The sequence below is a fragment of the Engraulis encrasicolus genome, chromosome 3 (assembly GCF_034702125.1).
Source record: "Engraulis encrasicolus isolate BLACKSEA-1 chromosome 3, IST_EnEncr_1.0, whole genome shotgun sequence".
Classification (NCBI taxonomy): Eukaryota; Metazoa; Chordata; class Actinopteri; order Clupeiformes; family Engraulidae; genus Engraulis; species Engraulis encrasicolus.
The window spans coordinates 33069377-33085528 of record NC_085859.1 but is presented as its reverse complement, the minus strand read 5'-3'; the positions used below and the strand labels follow the sequence as shown (position 1 = coordinate 33085528).

At 46.0% G+C, this 16152-nt stretch overlaps 1 protein-coding gene across 3 annotated transcripts in view; it reads left to right on the top strand.

Moving 5' to 3' along the window:
• The first annotated feature begins 91 nt into the window (after positions 1-91).
• Positions 92-16152, top strand: part of pdzd2 (PDZ domain containing 2) — a 177180-nt gene continuing 161119 nt past the window's right edge. For all 3 annotated transcript variants that reach the window (XM_063195231.1, XM_063195232.1, XM_063195230.1), the window contains exon 1: positions 92-703. The gene's annotated coding sequence lies outside the window, so the exon portion shown is untranslated. The remainder of the gene's footprint in view (positions 704-16152) is intronic.

Genomic DNA, 16152 nt, shown 5'->3' with positions numbered 1-16152 from the left:
TCCCACACGTTAAACGTATTACTACTTGATGGAGAAGCCATTTTAAAATCTGATTCAGGACCTGCATTTCGTTAGCGCGTGGTGAGTGAGATCCTTAGTGTAAAAGCGGGCATGGAAAAGCAGAGGGCGGCGTAAAGCGCAAAGCATAGCCTACGCGTCTCCCGAAAAAACTTCTGTTACCCTGCACCTTGATGGGACTGCTTTTGGAAACCGTGTGTTTTTGTTCTCTGCTGAAGTTATGTTTGAAGACTAGCTTAATTGCATTTCCCTTGGATTTTTGTTTTCATCATCTAAGGGCGCGCAGACCTCAGGGACCGTTCTTTTTGTAGACAGATCATAGGTCTGTGATGAAGCCCAGTTGAACCCGTCATCACACAACTCTTCCAGAAAAGTGGAATAGCTCTCCATATTTTGTTCCAACTTCCAACCACCAGGACGGGACGGCAAACTTTTTGGCGGTCCGCGTAACTGGCTTATACGTGGGATTAATATAAATGAATGGAACGCATTGTGTGTAGCGGACCTAAAGAACTGTGGCTAAGAATAGCGTCCTTTACCGACGAGCGCAACACCGATAGTATTTCATACTGAAGGAGGGAAAATGGGTCGTGATGAAGGCGTCATCTTTGGATAGCCCTGGATGTGAGACTTACATCACCAAGCAAGCCTCGCGCTTTTGTTTGTTTTCACGCGTCCCTCTGAGGTAAGTTCCGTTTCAGTGCCACTTCAGCTGTCAAACTCATTACACTGGTCATTAACTTCTTCTTTGTACCAGAAAGACAAAACTCAAAGGATTTGGGAATAGTGAATGACCTCTTTTTTCTTCATGGTGAGAAACAGTCATTGAAACTTTGAAGGGAAGGGTTTGATTGAAGTCAGTGGTTGCTGAGTGGGACCCATGTCCACAACATTCATTGAACCACACTTGTAACTACTGTTTAGTTACACTGAAATAATAAGGCCTACGCCTGAGAACCGTGCGTTTACTGTTGGGCTGTCAAACTAACTTAAATCATGATTAAACTGCTCTATTGGCTTCTGACCGGCCTGGCACAGATGTGCTATAATCAATATTAAGGGGACAATGGTTAGATTAGGCCTATTTGGCTTGACAACCATTTGAAACACATGTGAACTGACTGAGATGCTCTTGATCTAGCCTGTACACTACAATTCTTCAATGTTGTCACTGTGTAAGTCTCCCGCCTTCCACGTTTTAGACTTCAGCACATGATAGAAAAATGTGTATCATCAACAATTGTGCCATTATCAACTTTGATATTTAAACCCTTTTTTACCCCCCACATTGAATGCTCATTGATAGAACCATTGATAGAATGGGGCTCAATACTTCATCACACTCTTGGGAAAACTCTCTGTCTTTGTTATGTTTTCCTTTCGTAAATGAGACCAAAGGTCCAGGGAGGCGTGCAACTTCAATCTGCTACAGTATAAGCTACATTGCCAGTGGCCAATGTTGTTGTCATGTGGCCCAGTGAGTGATCTGTCATGTGGTCAACTCATATTTTTTACCATCTCCAATAAATGTTGGCACTATGTAACTGTCTGTAATCAGTGGCATGGCAGATGTTTTTCTTTCTGCTGCACTTTACAGTTATGAAAAGCTGCATCACCTTAGCACCACAGTGCATTTGATTGTGTGTGTGTGTGTGTGTGTGTGTGTGTGTGTGTGTGTGTGTGTGTGTGTGTGTGTGTGTGTGTGTGTGTGTGTGTGTGTGAGAGAGAGAGAGAGAGAGAGAGAGAGAGAGAGAGAGAGAGAGAGAGAGAGAGAGAGAGAGAGAGTGTGTGTGTGTGTGTGTGTGTGTGTGTGTGTGTGTGTGTGTGTGTGTGTGTGTGTGTGTGTGTGTGTGTGTGTGTGACTATGTAAAGATGTGTGTTTATGTTTTGCTCCTACGGTAGTGCTCTTGAGCCACATGTATGTTTACCATATGTGAATCTATAAATATTCACTCAGTTTGAATAACTTTTTATATCCTGTAATAGCCATGCCACCAGACCATAGCAAAAGAAAGCAAGAGAGTGGAGATGATTGTGGAGTAACAGTGGCAGTGGCAAAAACTAGATGGAGGAGAACTGAGGGCAAGGAGAGGAGAAGAGAATGTTGTTAAAAGTCCCTGCGTACGTTCCTTAGTCCGAGGGCGGCACTCGCAGTGGACTGCACTCTTGTGTGTGTGTGTGTGTGTGTGTGTGTGTGTGTGTGTGTGTGTGTGTGTGTGTGTGTGTGTGTGTCCAGCGGTGCAAGTAGCTGCCTTTGGGCTGAGCTCGATGCCTGGAGTTCTGCCCAGAAGCATAAATACTCATCCAGTGCGCCAACCGCAAGCCCAAAGTTCCTACTTTGCACCCTCTCTGTCTTCCCCTGTTCTCTTTCTCTCTATCTCTTTTACCATTCCACTCCTGTACTTTCCGTATCTCTATCTCTCTCTGTCTCTTTCTCTTTCTGTCACTTTCTGTATCTGCTCATCCCGTAAGTTATCTCATTGTATTTCACTTTTTTTTTCAAGTCATATTTCTTTATTTCTCTTTGTGCCAGATCAGACAGGATGAATAGCACATAGTTTTGTCAGCTGGTGTGTGACATACTGCAAACTTAATCATGCCAGTGCTGGAATGAGCCCTGTGAAGTCATGACGAATGGCCACTTTGGGTCAGACATTTTTCTTTTTTAGTTTAAACCATTTCAAACGTGAAACACTGTCTAGCTTCTTCCGTACCTATGGTGGCGGAAAATAACCCAGAAGCAAACAAACTTGTGGAACGTGTCCCCGGCATAGCAAGGCACAAAGTTAGTCACTCTGTCCTTGCAATGTGTACAGCCGTGATTCTCAATCTTTTTTGAACAAACGCCCCCTCGATCTCACCATGAGCATCCAAACGCCCCACTGAACTTCATCATAAGCCTACCAACACCCCCCTTAGTATTGAAAAAATAAAACAAATTAATGCCCCCACAATGGAAACTAAGCACAGCTCCTCTCAGCTACAGTATCTTTCTCAACGCCCCAATGTTTTTTTAACATTGATGTTTTTTTTCCCCATTTGTTAAGCACTTTGAGTTGCATGCCTTGTATGGTATAGTGCTATACAAATACAAATATTATTATTATTATTATTATTATTATAGATCTCGCCAACGCTGCCCCGGGGGGCTGTAGAGCCCTCGTTGAGAAACAGTGCAGTGTACGGAGACAGTGAGTGGTTCAGGACAACACTAGTCACCTCACCTCACAGACAGGCGCACCACTGTGTTTACACTGGGGACATAGCCGGGGGAAATATTTACGCCCTGTGTGGAGTTGGGACAGAGCTGGTGTTGAAGCTGCTATGTGTTGTATGTAAACCAGGGAGGGGCAATCTGCATTGAAGAAGTACACAATTATGTCATTGTAGTCGGTGCTGTAGTTACGTGTTGTGTCTATACACTGGAGATGGACAAACAGCACTGAGAAAGCAAAAAGTTCTGTTATATGGTTGTTGGTGTTGTAGCTCCTATCTCAACCAGAGGAAAAACTGCATTAAAAGTAAAAAAAAAACCTGAAGCATAATTTCCTTCTGTCCTTCCTCTATGCTTTCAGTCATCAGATAGCATCTATCTAAGATCATCTGGCTCAGTGAATCAGCTGGAAAAAATAAGTGACCGGACGCTTGCTTTCGGAAGCAGACATGTCATTCTCTGCATTCTAACTATAGCAAGGAAGGGCCCTCTAGCAGGGCTCTAAATTAACATCAGACAAATGTTGGTGAAAAATAAGTTGGGCTGGTAGAGAAGACCAACTTACTAGCCACTATATTTATGAACCTCTCCCCTCCTCCGCAACAACCCCAAATAGACTCCAGTGGTTTTCCATGGACTGGTGGTCCTATTTCAGAGGTGTATGTGCTTTTGTACGAAGAAGAAGAAGAAGAAGAAGAAGAAGAAGAAGAAGAAGAAGAAGAAGAAGAAGAAGAAGAAGAAGAAGAAGAAGAAGAAGAAGAAGGAGGAGGAGGAGGAGGAGGAAGAAGAAAAAGAAGAAGGAGAATAAGAATAAGAATAAAGAGAACACTGGGTTATGTGTGATTTATCCCCCCCACAGGATTAAAATCACGTTGCCCTGTTGAAGGAAATGTGTGGGGATAGGCCTGTGGAATGTTTCCAGACATACTTTCATGCAAAATCACATCTAGATCTGTGGAAATACCAAGAAGAAAAGCTGTCTTTTCAAGCAGGCTACTGTGCTGCACGTAAAGCAAGTCCCAGTGGCATGCAGTGAACTTAAGTGACAGTCATACATATGAGAACTTTATGTGGCTACACCGTGCGATTGCAATTGTTTGTCATTTCACGCATTCTGCAGTTTTTTTGGTTATAAATCACAAGGTGAATGAGAAATAGTTGGCTTGCAGATCGATTTTGTTGCCATCTGATGTGTGACTGCCAACAACATACATCTCCAACCACTAGTGCTGTAACGATATTGGATTGAACCGAGAAATCATCACACTCAAGAGTCACAATACTGTATCGTGATGTAAGGAGGCAATATCGTGACACGTCCTTTCAAAGTTTTGTTATCCTTCAGTCCAGAAAACAATGATTCGATGTGATAGTGCTTCCAAGCTACAAATGAGATACATTTCAGAAATCGTGAGGTGTATCGAACCGTAGGTCAAAAATCGTGATATGAACCAAATCGTGAGTTGAGTGTATTGTTACAGCCCCACCAACCACATGGCTTAGGGACATCTCTCTGTGACGACAGTGGTGCAGTAAATCTGCTACTTTGACCATGATGATGACATGAAACCACCACTATTGTAATAATCCAAGTTACATCATCTCACATCCCTGAATCCATTTGTTTGAGTGAGACTCTCGTTCCATTTACGAGGGCTGTAGAGTGGCAAAGCTGCACTCAGCTGAAGCTGCCCCTAATATGCTCTGCATGCCGCACACTTTAAGACCTCATTAGGCATACGCCAGAAGGGGTAGGTTTTTGCTCGTTTGGAGCAGGAGGTTAAGCTTATTGCTGGCCTAATTATGAAATACAAACAAACAAACAAACAAACACACATTCCTGGCAGGATCGGGTCTATTGGTGCTTGTTTTGTGGAGGCTTGAGTTGAAAATGAAGCTGGTGTGGCAGCTGGAAAACAGTAAAACAGTAGGCTGATTATCATCGACTTTAAAATCTCGAGACTTGGTGTGACCATGAGCATAACACTTAACATTTCCTGTTAAAACGGCATGGCTGACCCGCCTCCCTTATTTTGCTACTGTTGTTTGCTTCCCGACAAAGTGGAAGGAGTTCCCGATTTTTCTAGAGCTCAGAATCGATATTTGTTATTGCTCCTGGCCTGACTGAAAGCAACACTGAAGGTGTTTTTTACTGTGTAGCTGGTGTGCTGCAGCACCCTGTGGCTACAATACCAGTGTTGTGTTGGGTTTGAGGGACACCAATTAGTAACAGGACTGTGGCACCTTCCTACGACACCACTCCCTCCGCTCCGCTCCTCACCCCTTGTCAGTCACACTCATGTCACACCTACCTACACACTCAACAAGCGCCATTTGTGTCCCAGCTGTTTGGGCTACATTGTGAGAATTTGTGACAAGCCACGCCACTCAGCACAGTGGTTGATGTGATTACCTCAGTTTTACAGATTGTACAATTTTGCAGATTCTCTCTCTCTCTCTCTCTCTCTCTCTCTCTCTCTCTCTCTCTCTCTCTCTCTTTCCTCTCTCTCTCTCTCTCTCTCTCTCTCTCTCTCTCTCCCCGCCCCTCTCCTCCTTCTCTTTCACTTGTTTTTCGGTCGAACATGATACAGTGAAAGTGAAAGCCCATTGGGAAACTCCAACTCCCATTGTCATTGTGACACAGCACTCCACAGCACACAACAAAATTGCATTTATGCCTCACCCGTGCAAGGGGGCAGCCCTCAGTGGCGCCCCATGGGGAGCAGTGCGGTGGGACGGTACCATGCTCAGGGTACCTCAGTCATGGAGGAGGATGGGGGAGAGCACTGGTTGATTACTCCCCCCCACCAACCTGGCGGGTCGGGAGTCGAACCGGCAACCTCTGGGATGCAAGTCTGACGCCCTAACCGCTCACCCATGCCCTGTTTCCAATCCAATCTCTATTTTCCCACGACTCCATTCAATCTCTTCAACATGAAATGTCATGTGTTAACTCTTGGGTAATGATGGACACTACACTACATAACAAGTCTGCAGACTCCCAGGCCTTAAAATAGTGAGTTGGTGGAGGATGATGTTGGAAGAAGATGACCCTGTTTTGTTCCTGTAGTTTAATGAGGGGCTACTTGTCATAGACTAAACCCTTAAGAACATTAAGACCCAAGGATCCCTCGCTGCTTTTTGTCTTCACAGTGTGTGTGTGTGTGTGTTTGTATGAGAGATAGTGTGTGTGTGTGTGTGTGTGTGTGTGTGTGTGTGTGTGTGTGTGTGTGTGTGTGTGTGTGTTTGAGAGATTTTGTGTGTGTGTGTGTGTGTGTGTGTGTGTGTGTGTGTGTGTGTGTGTGTGTGTGTGTTTGAGAGATTGTGTGTGTGTGTGTGTGTGTGTGTGTGTGTGTGTGTGTGTGTGTGTGTGTGTGTGTGTGTGTGTGTGTGTGTGTGTGTGTGTGTGTGTGTGTGTGTGTGTGTTTGAGAGATCGTGTGTGTGTGTATGTGTGTGTGTGTGTGTGTTTGAGAGTGCGTGCGTGCGTGCATGCATGTGTGTGCGTGCTTGTGTGTGTCAGACTAAAGTGCTTTGGCTGGCTTTAAAATCAAGATGAGTCAGCGTCAAATTAACAAGGCTGAATTCAAATGTGCAGTCTGGAGTTGGAGTTAGTAGTTTGAGGGCATCGAGACGAGAGACTCTCCCCTGAGTTTGGCTGAAGCAGAGGAAGAACAAGAAGAAGAGATTCTCTTCCTCCAAGCGTCAGCCGAAACAAAAACTGCTGATCTAATCTGTTTTAATGATGGAAATGTACCTTGTGAAATGGGGTTGATTTTTTTTTTAAAGAAAGTACGCCGTAAATGTATTCAACACTTAGAGACTAGTGCTGACACCATGAGTGTTAAATCCAATGCCCCATGTGTTAAATGAACACTGCAACGTTTTTCTGTGTAGGGAGTGAGGGGGTTGAGTCCATAAAACATCTGCCAGGCTCTCATAAGCCCAGACTCGCTCCTCTCCTCCAGCTCCTCTCCAGGGCTGCTGACAGCTTTGGCTGGGCCCAGGACAAAGTCATCTGAACACCCCCTCCATAAACAATAGGTACAATGCAATGAGGGCCCAATTCTGGGCCACCATTCTTTCCCTCTCCTGGACCCTGAACAACTAACCCATTTGTCACCTTCTATCAGCTTCCCTGCTCCTCACTCTCAGCACCTGTCCGATATGCCTAAACTTGCCGCTCATAAGCTCCTTGCTCCATTGGGCGCTTAAGGCGGCTTTTACCATCATTTACGGCAAGTGTAAACGAGAAGAGGGAGTGGGAAGGCTGTATGGTTTAACTGTAAATACCTTTCGCCTTCAGGGTAGCAATTTCAACTCCACCCCCGTCACTTTAAAAGTGAATACATGGTAGTAGCACACCACTCAACACAGAGATACAGTTAGAAAAGAAAGTCTGAAAGGGCTCAGTTGTTGTTTGTGTTTGGGTGTCGACGTGTGTGCATCCATGTGTGTATGTTTGTGTGTGTATTTTGAAGACATTAACCAGGTCTGTCTTGACAAGCTGAGATTGATATTGCCTTTTCATTCATGAACTACGGTGGAGTAAAGAGGGCTTGTCAAGTTCACCCCTTCGCCCAGAGCTTCTGTTATAACCTAATTCTCACCAAAATGGTAAATCTTGAGTCTATTACTTAAGACTCTTAATGTCATGTCATGTTAATGTCATGTCAGTGTTTGTGTTTATGAATTGTACGTTTTCAGCAAAGAGTGAATACTCTCTACTCTAGGTCGTCCTCAGACGAGGCTTCCATCGTTGCCAATTCTCCATACATTTTTTCAATTCGCTGGTACTTTGGGCTCCTGCGTCCTTAAGTATGTCCACATAGATAAGTGTGGGACGTCCTCTTAACCAGCACCCATGTGACGGTTCCCACAGCACCAGCTTGCTGGCTGGCAGTTTTGGGTGCCTTTGGCAGTGTCCCGCAAGTCCCATTCTCCTTGCAGCAATCTCCTCACTCACCCTTGAAATTCCATCATACAGGATTTCGTTGGTCACATGTGCCCTATTGCTGTTGTTAAGCACTGCATCTGCAGTAGGAGGCTACCAGGACCAGCAGTTTTAGATTCCTTCCTTGCCTGGTATCCTCCTGACTTGGTGGTGGCAAGTGCTTTATCTCACAAGCTCTTATCAGAGTAACTACTACAACACATTATCAGCACCGGTTCCCACACCCGTTGGGACTGGGAACTGAAGTGCCCACATTCCTAGAAATTTTAAATAAGTGGCATATCATCGACAGATGTTATGTCTTTTCCACCGAAAAACAGACATTTTCACAGTTTCCAATGGGAACCAATTTTCTTTTACTCAGTTTTCTATCTGTCTGAAAACGCCTTCTGTGTGAGGGTTTTTGCAGAGGCCAAGGGTTTCTCACAGAGACACCATGTTGGGTCGTTGAGGAGGGTCTGGGTCATATCAGGGAGCTTGTAAAGGAGGCCTCTGCTCTGCTCTGTCGCACCCAGTATAAACTCCACATGAGCGGCCACAGGCTTGCCAAGGACTCTGCCAAGAGAGCACTATCATAGTTATTAATCATAAGAGGGATTTCATGTCTTCTGTTGTTAATGACAGGTGAGGTCAGATGTGTTTTGGTTTCAACACTTGGATGTAAGCGCAAGGCAACCCGTCTAAGATTTGACCAGAACAGTTAGGCAACACACATATTTGAAATTCTGTTGTAGAGCTGTACTCCCACTCTGTATAAATAAGTTGTCTAATCATTTGGAACAATTTTTGCTCAATGGTGCATCCTTCTAAGACAAGACAAGACAAGACAAGTTGAATTGTGCTGCCATTTTATTTGAGTTTGGCCAACAACGTATGCTGGACATTTGAAACATTGTGCTTTTAGAAGTCTGAGGTTTTAGATGTTCAGTTTGTGACCCAAAACAGCCTTCAAAGGGTTTATGCAAACATAAGACTATGTTGTAATACTCTCTTCAAATTTGCTCAAATGAGCCATCAAAGGGTGAACAAGTGACACGTGCAATTAGATATGGCAAAGGAATATGCTATGAGCACTAACAAATGAGCTAGACAAGACTTTTTTGCATCATGTGATGCATAGATGTGCACATAGAAGTTGAGAGAAGTTGCCTGGTGTGGCTTTAAATACCAACTTTCGTGGTGTTGATTTATGCTCTCTGTCTCTGTCTCTGTCTCTGTCTCTCTGTCTCTGTCTCTGTATTTGGGTGGTGCTGTTGTGTGTGTGTGTGTGTGTGTGTGTGTGTGTGTGTGTGTGTGTGTGTGTGTGTGTGTGTGTGTGTGTGTGTGTGTGTGTGCGACTGTCTGCGTGCGTGTGTGTGTATGCATGTGTGTATGCGTGTGTGTATGCGTGTGTGCGTGCGGGTGTGTATGCGTGTGTGTGTGTGGCACACAAGGGGACAACAGTGACAGCCATTAATTTGCCGAGGCCCCCCGGGAGAGCCCGGCCGGGCCCTTTGGCTTCTCCTGTGCCATTGTATTGTGTTTGGTTGATGGTGTCATTAGCATCAGAAGGTCCCAGTGGAAGTCCCAGGGCTTTGTCTCTCCCTCACCCCTTGCCTTGCCTTGCCTTGGCTCGCGCTCATACTCAGGGGGCACAAAGGGTCTCTCGAGATTCAACGGCTTCACCTCTTGACATCTGTGCACGCTGCTGAAGAACACTCCAACTTTTTTTAAAATATATGTTTTTGGTTTTTTTGGGCCTTTATTATGACAGGACAGTGTGAGAGGAGACAGGAAATAAACAGGAGAAAGATATGGGGTAGGGCTGGGAAATGACCCCGTCCGGACTCGAACCGGGGTCCCCATGGGCATGCAAGCCCAAAGGTGGGGGTCTTAGCGCGCTGCGCCACAGCGCCCCCCGAAGAACACCCCATAACACACGCACCCCAACAACATACCTCACCCCAAGTCCACCTGACACACAGGCAAATAACTGCCTTCAGAATCACGTACTGGACCCTCTCTGCCCTTAGTTACTCTCCCGCCTTTTTGCCAACGCTTTTGCCATACCACTCTGGCTGGAATGTGTGTGTGCGTGTGTGTGTGTGTGTGTTTAACTCCCCATGGCTTAGTGACCCCATCGGCCTTCCTCTTTCCGGTGCTGGTTGCTTTTGTCTGGTGTGTTGTGTGTTTTGGTCTCTCACACTGCCGGGGTGGAGATGAGCCCGGAGCTGCCCCCCCATGTGACCAGCCTCAGGGGTGTGTGTGTGTGTGTGTGTGTGTGTGTGTGTGTGTGTGTGTGTGTGTGTGTGTGTGTGTGTGTGTGTGTGTGTGTGTGTGTGTGCGTGCGTGCATGCGTGCGTGTGGTGGGGGTGTCATCGTAAGCTCTGAAATCATGGCCCGGCCAGACGTCACTTGTCCTGTTATTTCATTCCGCCCAGTTTTTGTTTTTAACTTTTTACTTTTGTTTTGATTGTCAGTGGGTCTCGTCAGGGGCAAAGTAATTCTGTGGCTGGCATTTCCTCTACCGTCGCTGTATTCTGCTTCAATTTAAAGCTGTCACATCAGTGGTAACTTCAAACATACAACACTGATGAGAACTGTGAATCCTCCTTGTCTCTCTCTCTCTCTCTCTCTCTCTCTCTCTCTCTCTCTCTCTCTCTCTCTCTCTCTCACACACACACACTCACTCTCTCTCTCTCTCTCTCTCTCTCTCTCTCTCTCTCTCTCTCTCTCTCTCTCTCTCTCTCTCTCTTTCTCTCTCTCTCTCACACACACTCTCTCTCTCTCTCTCTCTGTGCTTGATTTTATTTTAATGTCAACATTGCCACATCAGTGGTTTAAGACACAATGCTGGGGTCCCCTACTGTGTCTTTACTCTTCCCCCTTTCCTGTCGTAAGTAGATAATGATGGTCTGGTCTTGCCTGTCATTGGACGCTCTGTGTGGATGGGTGTTGTTGTTTATTTCATCGTCGGTGCCACCCGCGCGACCGCAAGTGCCGTGCCCCTTGTCATGTCAGCCTGTGGGGGGAAATCTCTTCCTCCGGGAGGATGCTCTCCCCAACCCGACCAGAAGAAACCCATATGGAAAACCGATTTGGGTAAACGCTGCGTGATTGATACTAAGCTGACACTGGGAATGATACACTGCCTACTCTCAGCGCTTTATTTACAACGCAGCGGTTTGTTTGAGGTTTGTTGTTGTTGATGTTGTTTGTTGTCGTTGTATCAGCAGTGAATGAATACCATATTTAGGCAGCACAAATCCCCAACCGCACCCCCACCCCCACCCCTCCGCCCCCCACCACTGTAAAACTCAAAGCCAGCTGAACCCAAAATGAAACACAAAAGAGAGTACATAAATGCCAATCAAGCTCATTGAGTCTGTAATGGAAAGAAGATAACCAATGCTGCCAAAGGCGTTGTGTTATTTACGGCCCTCGTGGGCCCTAACGGCGTTGTTGACAGGTTGCTGTTGACAGAGAGGGTGTGGAGGTGGACTCCGTCTTCGGTGCAACTGAGAGCTATTCCTCTCGCATCCATCAGCGGGGCCCGTTCAGAGGGAGCAGGCTGGGCAGGTGCACACGCACAGGTGGGTGGTGCTTCAGCTGCACTACCAGGGTGAAGGTTTTTATCATCTGGATAATATTTGCTCAAAGCCTCTTTTCAAGTTAAAGGAGAAGTCCAGTTTTTTGAACATTAAGGCCATTTTCTGAGTGGTCTGCAATGTTTTAGAGTCCCCCTCACCGTTTATTTCATGTTCGCTGCAGTCTCTGTTATTTGGCTGATTTGGATTTGATCTCAACCAGCTTTAGAATGGCCGTCTATGAGCACCTGCATTGCAGACCACTCAGAAAATGGCCTTAATGTTCAAAAAACTGGACTTCTTCTTTAAGTCAAGTCAGCTTTATTGTCAGTTTCTTTATTTTTGTTTTTTATTTCTTCACGCCATAATTTAATCTCTCAATTTCACAAGACAAACAAAGTTTGGACAGCATGGAGAATAGGGTCCCCAAATGATCCTAAGAGTAAGCTTATGAGTTCTTTCTATGCACAGGTCATACAAGGAAACTGAAATTATGTTTATTAAGAAGCAACGTATGAATAAGATGCTTTAAATTGTTTTTTATTTTGTTTGTTTGTTTTTCACACAAGGTCGCTCCCTCCAGATATGCCTTTTAGCCATAAGCTCTTAACTTACAGTACTTTCATCCTTTTTCTCTGATTGTATCATGGATCATTGAAGTTGTGGTTCTCTTTCTGGATTAAATGGCATTAAAAAACACACGTTATTAAGTCATCTCAGCCAATACCCACCATGTTTTGTTTTCCATTACCAACATGCACTCAAGTCTGCACCAACAGCCTTCCCAGTGCCCGTGCCATGCAACATTTAGAGACTAAACTGAAGAGAGCATGCTGTAATCGTCTGCCATATGGCCTGGCCTGTCAGAGGGGTGTGTGTGTCTGTGTGCGTGTGTGTGTTGGTTGGGGGAAGGGGATGGGGAAGGGGGGTCATCCAGCTGATCTTAAACTGAAAACAAAGGGCTTTGCTTGCTGCACTGGCCGCTCCAGTGCTGTTAGGGCCCCTCATCGGATATTATATCCTCTGCGCGGGCCTTGAGAGTATAATTCTGCAGTCCCGTCAGCACAACACCAACCCCCTATCCATCACCCCCCCCTCCACCAGTCCATCAGCCCACCTCCCACCCCACAATGCACTTGGCTTGGTATATCCAGCACTAGCAGTGCAGCCCCATCACCACCTCCCCCCCACCCCCACCCCCCACAATGCACTTGGCTTGGCATACCCTACTATAGCAGTGCAGTGTGGGGATTATTAAGTAGAGGAGCTAATTGTGTTCATGTTGGCATCTCCTTGGCGTCTTTGGAAGCTCCCCCCTCCCTTTCCACCTATTTTTCTCTCTCTCCCAGAACCAAAGTAATTTAACTTTGGCCTCAGCAATAGGCTTGGCACTGTGAATAGCTTTTAGCAGCACCTACAGTTCCTCACATTACCTGATGAGAGTTCTTCATCTCGTCTAAAGAGTTTGCAAGATGAGAGTTTTTCAAGAGGTGCTGAGAAATCTTCTCTGTCTGTCTGTCTGCCTGTCTGTCTGCCGGACTAGGGTTTCTTTTACTACAAAACCCAAAGGCTCCTAAAGGGAGTTCCTCAAGCCCCCCCTCGCCTCACTTGAACAAGTGTGTTTATGTGTGTTGTTTTGTGTTTGTGTCTGTGTGCGTTGATTGTGTCTATGTTTTATTTATTTTCTCCCAAATCGTCTTTTACTGCTTGGCTGAGTTTGCTGGCAGACGGTGGCAGCCAGGCCACAGTGGACCGTGGGATTCCTGGGGCCTCGCTTTTACATGTAATCCAGCCTCACACAGTAAATGCTGCAGTGTTCAATTCAACACTTGGAGAGTGTATTTTAGCACCCATAGTGCTGGTCCAAGCCTGTAAGTGTTGAATAAACACTGGACAATTCAGGGTTGCAGGCAGTCATTACTGAGTCCATGGGAATACCCATCAGGAAAACAGTGAAGCATTGACTATATGCCAAAATATACAGTTTATGCACCACAGTGTGCCTGCTAACACATGGAGTGGGTGGGTGGATGGGGGACTACAACAGTCTACAAGTAAATCTCATTCACCAGACCACTGATTTAAGAGTTACGTCAAAGCCGTATTACCGGTATTATTTTTTGTATATACACCATTATTTTTGTGAACTTGACAGTTTGACAGTTTGATAATGGTTATCCTACACTGCTATGGTCTTGCCAAAGCCAAATCGTTTTAATTTCCCACGCCACTGAACAATGACTATGAACGCCTCAAAGTTTTAATTCTCAGCTCAATAAAAGGGTGCAATTCTTGACCAGAACATCAAGCAACCAGACAAAGATCTCGAAGTTTGACTTCTCAGTTCGATAAAAGGGATGCGATTTTTGACCAGCATGTCAAAATGACCAGTGTGAACCGCGGCCCTCATCTTTTTGGCCACAGGAATCAATTACACATCTACATAAACGGTCAAACCTTTTCAGCCTCCATCTGTCCCAAGTCCATTTCACACTGACCGCCCACGGTCAATGCTATCAACAATGTATTGACCGCCCTGCTGGCCCAAGTCACAAATGTGTGAAGCAGGGTGGGTGATTGCAAGATTGGTAACTTTTTGGATGGGGTAGAGACAGGAGATGGTGACAGGAGAGTAGTGGTAGGGTAGTAGATGGGGTAGGGCTGGGAAAGGACCTAGGTCGGATTCGAACCCGGGGCCCCATGGACAGCTTACCTCATGCCAGTGGTTCCCTTTGGACCCCCCTTTACACCAATGTAGTATTCACTAGAATAGTGAAAACATATATTGACCTTATACCGTAAGTGAGAGTGTTTCTGACTAGTTTATGGAGTTATGTTAACTTTTAACATGTGCTTTCCCCCCTGTGTTTTATAAAAATTATTCTTCTGTCTGCAACCCCTCTACAGTAACTGCGACGCCCAGTTTGGGAACCACTGTGTTATGGTATGGTGTGTTAGGGCAGTGCGCCACAGCGTCCCCTTAGATTGGAGACTTTTTTTGGCTTTTTATATCTATATTGTGACAGGATAGTTACACGGGGACAAGGAATGAGAGTGGAGAGAGAGACGGGGAAGGTTCTGCAAATGACCCCACATGGCTGGAATCGAACCTGGGTTGCCATCGGCATAGTAACCCAGTGCCCGACTGTTAGGCCACAGCACGCCCTTAGATTGGTGACTTTTTGATGTGTCAAGGTGTTGACCCCCCCCACCCTGATGCTCCACCAATAGCGGATAGCTGGTACTGACGGTGGAATAAGCCCCAGCTTCTTTCACAGCCCCCTGGGGAGAGGAGTCCTCTTTGTCTGGCCCGAATAAAGGGATTGGTCTGAAGCAGCTAATGCTGCCCATGTGGGGTGAGCACGGAGGAGCACTTGGCTTCCACTGGACGTATCAATCAGAGTGCTATTTCATTGGTCTCCGCAGACTGACACACGCACACACACTCACACACACACTCACACACACACACACACACACACACACACACACACACACACACACACACACACACACACACACACGCGCGCGCACAAACACACGTACTACATGCACATGAACTTACACACACATGCAGTAGGCCTACACACAGAGACATGCACACACCAGGTTATATCACTGCCGTTATTGCTTGGACTGCCATCATTTGCGCGCACGCACACACACACACACACACACACACACACACACACACACACACACACACACGCACACACACACACTAGTTATGTCAGCAGTTCAAGGATTCTCGCCATTCACATGCCGCTCTGTTTGCAAACTGCTCTGAGCCTTGAGTTCCCACTAAAACCCACACTGACCCAGACTGACAGACACAGATTATTTTGTTCTTTCTTTCTTTATTTCGTGTTTTCATGTGTCACATGTGTGAGGGGAGAGAGAGAGAGAGAGAGAGAGAGAGAGAGAGAGAGAGAGAGAGAGAGAGAGAGAGAGAGAGAGAGAGAGAGAGAGAGAACAGAGGAATCGACGGCACGCATCTGTCAAAACATCCCCAGGTGCCACCGGACGGAGATAAAAGAAAGAAAACTAAATGTCACCCTCGTGAAAACCAGCCATCAGTAAACTTCTCTTCAATGCAGTCCCAGTCCGTCTCAGAGAAACAAACACTCTTGTTTGAGGTGCTGTTTCTTTCATAAGGTCTCGTTGACCCCGTGGACTATGACAGGGCAGAGAGGGTGTTTGTTTATATTTACCCTTGTCTCACAATAGGCCCTCAGTTTGCTCTGTAGAGTGCAAGCAAACACTGTTATACAAGGTCACACTCCGGTGACAGAGAGCTCAAAGTGTCAGGGACACTACGCAGCAGTTGTCACACAGGGCTCTGTTAACTGTGTGGCACTACGAAAAGGGTCAATGACGTTCTTTTTTTTGGCTCAGGCGTCAG